Consider the following 7,038-nt stretch of genomic DNA (forward strand, 5'->3'; position numbering starts at 1 on the left):
TTATGAATGGTAGGAAATCCTTCTGAATGGTAGGGAGCTATCTAATCTTTCTCAGTGCAAATGTTCCTCATGCAGCATCTGTGATTCAGCAGCATTTTCAGGTTTGGCACCAGTACATGGTTTTAAAGGGGAATAGAATCCCTAAATCAAATCATGGGGCAGGGGCTTATTAATGCCCCTGGCTTATGAATTCCCACTGTGGCACCCAGGGCTGTTCACAAGCTCCTGGCTCCTAGCTACTTCATCTGGCTGTCATTTTTGGCTGCAAGCCTCATAATATAGAAAGTATGTCACAATGTGTTTAAGAATAAATTTATTTTCTCTCATTAGGCCTAGATTTTGAGGAGTCCTTTAAATCCATTAATATTGGCATTTTTCAGCAGAGAAACATTTCATCTGTTTTTACCTTTGATCATTGATTTTAGTTCCATTTTATAACACTATTTGTCTGTGTATTGGTTCTCTATTCTCTTATCTCTAATTCTCTCTAAATGTCTTTATAGTTTTGGGGTGGGTGTGTGCGTGTGTGTGTGTGTGTGTGAATTAACATTACTTTGAGATCATTGTAGATTCACATACAGGTGTAAGAAATAATATATAAAGATCCCATATACCCTTTGTTCAGTTTTCTTCCAGGGTAATATCTTTCAAAAATATAATAAAGCATCACAGACAGGATATTGACATTTCTACAACCTACCAATCTTATTCAGATTTCCCCAGTTTTACTTGTACTCATCCGTGTGTGTGTGTATGTGTGTGTGTGTGTGTGTGTGTGTGTGTGTGTGTGTGTGCATACTTAGTTATGTGCATACATGTGTTGGCCCATTTTCCACCTCCATAGTCAAGACACAGAATAGTTCCATCACCACAAATATCCCTGACATTGCCTTGTTATAATGACACTCAACTCCTTCTTGCCTGACTCCTCACTTTGTTCTTTTTTTCTACATGACTTTTATATTAGTCTACCATATTACTGATTGGATTTTCTGCAATATCAATCCTGCTCTTCACTGCTTCCAGTATAAATCGTAATTATACAGACATACTCTTTTTCCTCATAGTCCTTTTTAAAAAATCTTATTCATATCCCCTGCTTTGTTATTCCCTTTTCCCTTTGTAGCTATTTTCACATGAGCATAAAATTGGGCAGGATCCTGGGGAGTCATCTAATCCAGGGAAGCAAATTCTTGGAAAATATGCTGACATATACTTCTGTACTTCATATACTGCAGGCTTATGGCTTGCAGTTCTCCAAGGCAAATACAACTAATCAATTGGATATGGCATACAAAAGCAAATCTGTTTGCCATTCATGGTCTTTTCCAATCTTTCATTTCACAAATGAAGAAACTAAGGACAAATATAAGAGAGTCTGTAACAAAGTATACAGATAAGATTGGGAAACAGATCCATATCTGAAAATGATGAAATGGAAAACCAATGCCATTTGCATTCTTATAGTTCCAAGTCTTTGCTTGGCCTCAGGGATGTTTTGCATCTAGGCTGGATGTATGGTACTTCTGGATGACAAAGAACTCTCAGGAAGGATCTGCTGATAAAGCTATTTTTCAAAAGTGTTCTGTGCCTGAAGAATTTCCTGCCTAAATAAGGCAAAAGAACGAAGGACTGTGGATCCCACCTCCAGTTATATGTATGTTATTTGAGACTTTTCTCCCCACCTTTCTCTTCAGCCAGTTAAAGAGCTTTAAAAGCAAGTGAGATTCAACCTGGCTGTATGTAACTAACAATGTAAAATAGCACTGATAAGAATGGATAATGAAGGGTAATTTTCAATCTTGAACACAAAGGATGTGGTCATATAATATAGACCTCACTTCAGAAGAGAGGCAGTATTATTTAGTGGTTAGGGCCATACACACTGGGTCCAGCTTCTGAGATTTGAAGCTAATCTCCAGCACCTATTAGCTGGTGACTTTGAGCAAGTTACTTAACTTTTTTTTGCTTCAGCTTCTTCATCTGTAAAATGGGGATTATAATATCAGTACCTACTTTACGGCAATGTTGTGAAGATTAAATAAATCAACATATACAAAGCACTTGGAAGGGTTCCTGACATATAGTAAGTGATATATTCGTGTTTACAATGGTTATTTTCACCACATCTAGACATAATGTATGTATCTTATGAAGTATATATTGCTTTTCCCATAAAGGAAATAAAACTGAGGAAGTTACATAATAAATAAGTACCAATTTTGAATAGAGAAAAGAAAACTAATATTTCTAATTTGGGGAAGTCATGGATGCTTCTTAGAAGAATAGGCAGATGAGGGGCACGTGGGTGGTTCAGTCAGTTAAATGTCCATCACAGTTTGAGGTTTGAGTAGGTTTGAGTCCTGAGTCGGGCTTTGTGCTGACAGCTCAGAGCCTGGAGCCTGCTTCAGATTCTGTGTCTCCCTCTCTCTCTGCCCTTCCCCCGCTCATGCTCTGTCTCAAAAATAAATAAACATTAAAAAAAAAAAAAAAAGAATAGCCAGATGACTACATATGGGAGGAAGGAGACTATTAAAACAGGAATAGATGGAGAAAAGAAGAAAACATGTCATATCCTGGTGTCAGGTCTCCTGGGGGAGGGTACCAGATGCATAAGACCTAGAGCAGCAATGTCATTTCATTCCTTACCTATTTATTTGGCAATAGTTAAATATCTACCATGATGCAATTATGATGAGGAACAAAAGACAATAAAGAAACTAAACCCCAGCCTCAAATATAAGTAACGTGTTCTTCCAGGAGAGAAGATGTAGAGGGTAGAGATTGGTCATTTTCATGCCCTTTTATTATATTACTTTCTAATAAATTTTTCAGCACTGAGTAGGTGAAATTTTCCAGAGAGATAATACTTTGAGGTCCTTTCCTATTACTGAAAATATCATCAGAGTTTGTCCTCTTGATGATGGCTTCAGAATAGGGGTTGCAAACTCAAATCCTACAGGGGCCATAAGGGACAATAAACCAATGAAGCATTCTGAGTATAAGTGTAGGAGCACGAGAATGTAAAACTTGGGGTGTAGACCATGGAAACTTTGGGAGCACACAGACTATATAAAGGGCATCCATTTTGGAGTAGGTTATTGCCAGGTCTTTTAAATTTTTGAGAGAATTCAGAAATACAGAATTTAACATGAAAGCTCTTTTTTTTATTTAAAATTTTTTTAATGTTCATTTATTTTTGAGGAAGAGAGAGAAACAGAGTGTGAGTGGGGGAGGGACAGAGAGAGAGGGAGACACAGAATCCAAAGCAGGCTTCAGGCTCTGAGCTGTCAGCGCAGAGCCCGACGTGGGGCTTGAACTCATGGACCTTGAAATCATGACCTGAACCAAAGTCGGACGCTTAACTGACTGAGCCACCCAGGTGCCCCAAAAGCTCTTTATTTTTAAATACTGCATCAAATACTGTAAACAAAATAGGTGTGCCAAACAAAGTGTGTTTGGATATCATTTTTTAGCCTTTGGCAACCAGCTGGAATTTAAACAAGCAATGACATATAGTGGGTGCTGTTGTCCTTCCAGCTGTCTGAGAAAACCCAGAGTTCCTGCTCCAAAGCCCACCCCCCCCCAGATACCCTCTACTCTATCCTCTCACACCCACTGGCTCTCCAGACAATAAGCTGGACAACTGAAACCAAGAGTCTTACTGCCAAGGTATTGCTGCTGAGATTTTCAAGTTTCAAGTCCCTGGTTTAGAGTGAGTCATCTCAGATTCAATTAATGGAGAATTCCTCTGGGTTTGTCACCATTGGCAGAGGGGGAAATGACTCAGACAGAGGAGTATGCAGTGCCTAATGGGTCCAGCATGTGAGGGCTTTTGAGATTGCTGGGTATGGTGCTCATGGTGCCCAAAGGGAGCACAGAGGAGGGCTAGAGGTTACAACATGCTCTCAGCTAAATTCACTGCTGGCTCTTTTGGACTAAAAAGAATTTGAGATATTTGCATCTGACCTCAAACATAAAGTAGGTCCAGCATCTCAAGGAGATGTATTATTACAAGCTCTCTGTTTCCTTCCCCAGCCTTATTTCCTTCTGCCTGCCCAAACTGTGCACTTTGCATCCTGGTATCACCAAATTATTTACACTTCTCCCAACCCCCTTTCTTGCTTTTATACCTTTGTAAATTCCATTTTGCCTTCCTGGAATACCTTTGGCCTTATATTTATATTTTGCCTTTATTCCACATGCAACTTGTGCATGGACAAAAGTTTATAAAACTGTATTGTATTGAATACAGTCACTACACAGCCCTTAAGTGACCACAGTGTGACCTGTCTCAATCCTGTGGGTCAGACCTAAAGCATCATTGACTCAGGCTCTTCCATCTAAGCCCTTCTGAGTTATCTGCGGGCATAATTGGGGTGATTAGAGCACAGAAAGTAGGAATGCACAGATAACTGAGAAGCCAGTAGTTTCACCTTACTGCTATCATTCACTCACATTTAGGAAACATTCATTGAAAAAATACTTTGTCAGGCATTGTTCTAAGCACTGGGGATACAGCAGTCAGCAAGAGGAATCTGCTTTTCTAAAGTTTCTATTATATGTGGCAGGGGAGAAGTAAATCAGTAAATATAAACACTAGAATACCAGGTAACATTAAATTCAATGAAGAAAATCACACAGAATAATCTGATACAGCTAGAATAGTTGGGGTAGGATTTTCAGATAGAGTAGCAGTGTTGGTCTTTCTAGGAAAGCATTTTTTTGTGTGTGTGCTGAGACATACATGATTAGGACTCATGGTAAGACATAAGGGAAGAAAGTGCATTCCCATAGAGGAAAGAATGACTGGAAATGTTCAGAGCTTGGAATGAACTTGGTGTGTTCCAAAAAGAAAAGGGCAAGAATGGCTGGAACAGCGTTAGAGAGGGCAAGAAATAAATTCTGAAAAGTAGTCAGGTGCCAAAGAATGAAGGGCCCTGTGAGACCACAATAAGGAATCTGAACTATTGTGAGTGTGATAGCAAACCAGTAGAGGGTTTTATGCAGCTTCCTGTATGTTATGACTTTCCTTCAGTTGGTATGGATTGCTGCATGACAAGAGGAGAAACAGTAAAATAACTGAGACTGAGATTGAGGACTGGATGCCCCTTTACTTATGGACCCAATTTCAGACCAAAAGGCCTTTATTAGTCGTATTGAGAAAAATGCCTTGGCAGTGATATTAGGAACTTGTAGACTCCATGAGGTGCAGTATTATTGAAATGATTGGACATGGACTGTGTCCTTTCTTATGCATACAGATATCTTTGTGGGCCTATATTCCTCCTTTGCATATATAATCTAGTAGTATACTGTTTCTTAAACCTTAACATATGTATGAAACACCCACAGATCATGTTAAATTGCAGGTTTTGATTTGATAGACTTGGGGTGCTGCATTCCCCCTTTTTTTTAGCTGCCTGGTGAATAAGTTTATTATTGTCTTTATCTGAAAAATCTTCATAGAAAATTGTGGTTTGGTTTATTAGCTCTCAGCAGCCTGCTCCTAAGCTCTAAGGAATCTTGCCTTCTGAACTACCTAATCTTTCTTCTGGACAAGAGACATTTGGGGGGACGGTTTCACCTCTTCTTAACTTATTTCTTAGGCTTCTTCTTATAAACTGGATTCTCTCATATAGCAGTGTGAGCTTTCTTAAACACCCCCATCATGTCTGGAGTTATGTTGTTCCTTATGTAATGAGAGAATTGTTTCTTGTAAGAATCTTCATCTTTTCCCACTAGGTAATGCATATAATCTGCAACTTTCTGACCCAGGATGTTCTTCCAGTATACTTCTACATTGAATTCCTTGCTTTCTGAACTATACCAGGGAATTGTTTGAACTGTGAAGGATAGACAAGCCTCCATCCACAGCTCCCTTGAGGGCCCCATAAACTTTATTTCTAGTAGTAGTTCTGGCAAGCCCTGTATCCAAATAGCAGCTGAAGGTACCAGGTTGACCATCAGTGCTTTCCACATTGTATTCATCTCTAGTCACCTCCATTTGGCCTTCATAGGTCTTGTCCATACCAAATGAGTTAAGAAGACTGCAGGCCAGCAGCAGGCTGGTACAATATGCTGCAACATAATTTGTCAGGCCAACCTTCACACTTTGGGAGCTCAAGAGCAAAGCTACACAAACTATCATATCTCCTTCTCTACAGGCATAAGCAATCTGACAAATGATATGCATGAACTATCATCCTCTATTTAGATGTGTTGTACTTATTTTTATCTTGAATTACCAAGTGTTTCCAAGCATAGTAATCATTTTACCCTCTCATCTGTTTCTAAATTTCATTTGGTATCTCTTGAAATAAGCCTTATTCTTGACACTTTTAACAAACCCCATCCTGTGGAACAAAGGCCAGTCAGTGTCTATGGCTCACCACAGACCAACTGGGGTGCTGCATTTCTAATCATCTCCCAGGTGGTGCTGAGGTATCATGTAGTCAGATTATGCAGTCTGAGGACTACATTTTGAGAAGCCCCTTTGACCAGGATGCAATCAGAGTCCTTCACCTGTTTTCAGTTTACCTGTTCAGATTCAATCTCCTTGGTTCCAGGGTTGGAGTGACCTTGTATAAAAGGAGATAGAAGATGAAAAGTGATATTGAAATCATACCTAGGCCCATGGGATCCTGAATTAAGTAGCGAGGCCAGATGGACTATGTCAATTCAAAGTCCTATCCATTTTAAGTGGTCATTCCAGATGCCCTCCTAAGGCACCAGGGCCATTTGTTACAGAATCTCCTAGAAGACAGAAGGCAATTTGAAACAAACCTGAGCCCTGAGCCCTGAGCCCTGAGCACCCAGGACTGGCCAGCGGGCCAGCTGACCATAATCTAATGGCACCCCATTTCTGTTTCCTAGAAACACCAGGCTCCCCTAGCCTGTTCCTTCAAGGAAAGCTCTTTGTATTGCTTCAAAGTCTTGCACAGGATATTAGCCACTTCCTTCTCTATAATTCATCCTTCCACTTTGCCATCTGGAATATTTCTCTTTTACAAGTGCCTAAGTTGTTACAGTTTGAGG

At 39.8% G+C, this 7,038-nt stretch overlaps 1 pseudogene; it reads right to left on the reverse strand.

Moving 5' to 3' along the window:
- Positions 1-5,424: 5,424 nt before the first annotated feature.
- Positions 5,425-6,361, reverse strand: LOC115507404 (annotated as a pseudogene).
- Positions 6,362-7,038: the final 677 nt, after the last annotated feature.

This window comes from Lynx canadensis, chromosome A1 (assembly GCF_007474595.2).
Source record: "Lynx canadensis isolate LIC74 chromosome A1, mLynCan4.pri.v2, whole genome shotgun sequence".
Classification (NCBI taxonomy): domain Eukaryota; kingdom Metazoa; phylum Chordata; class Mammalia; order Carnivora; family Felidae; genus Lynx; species Lynx canadensis.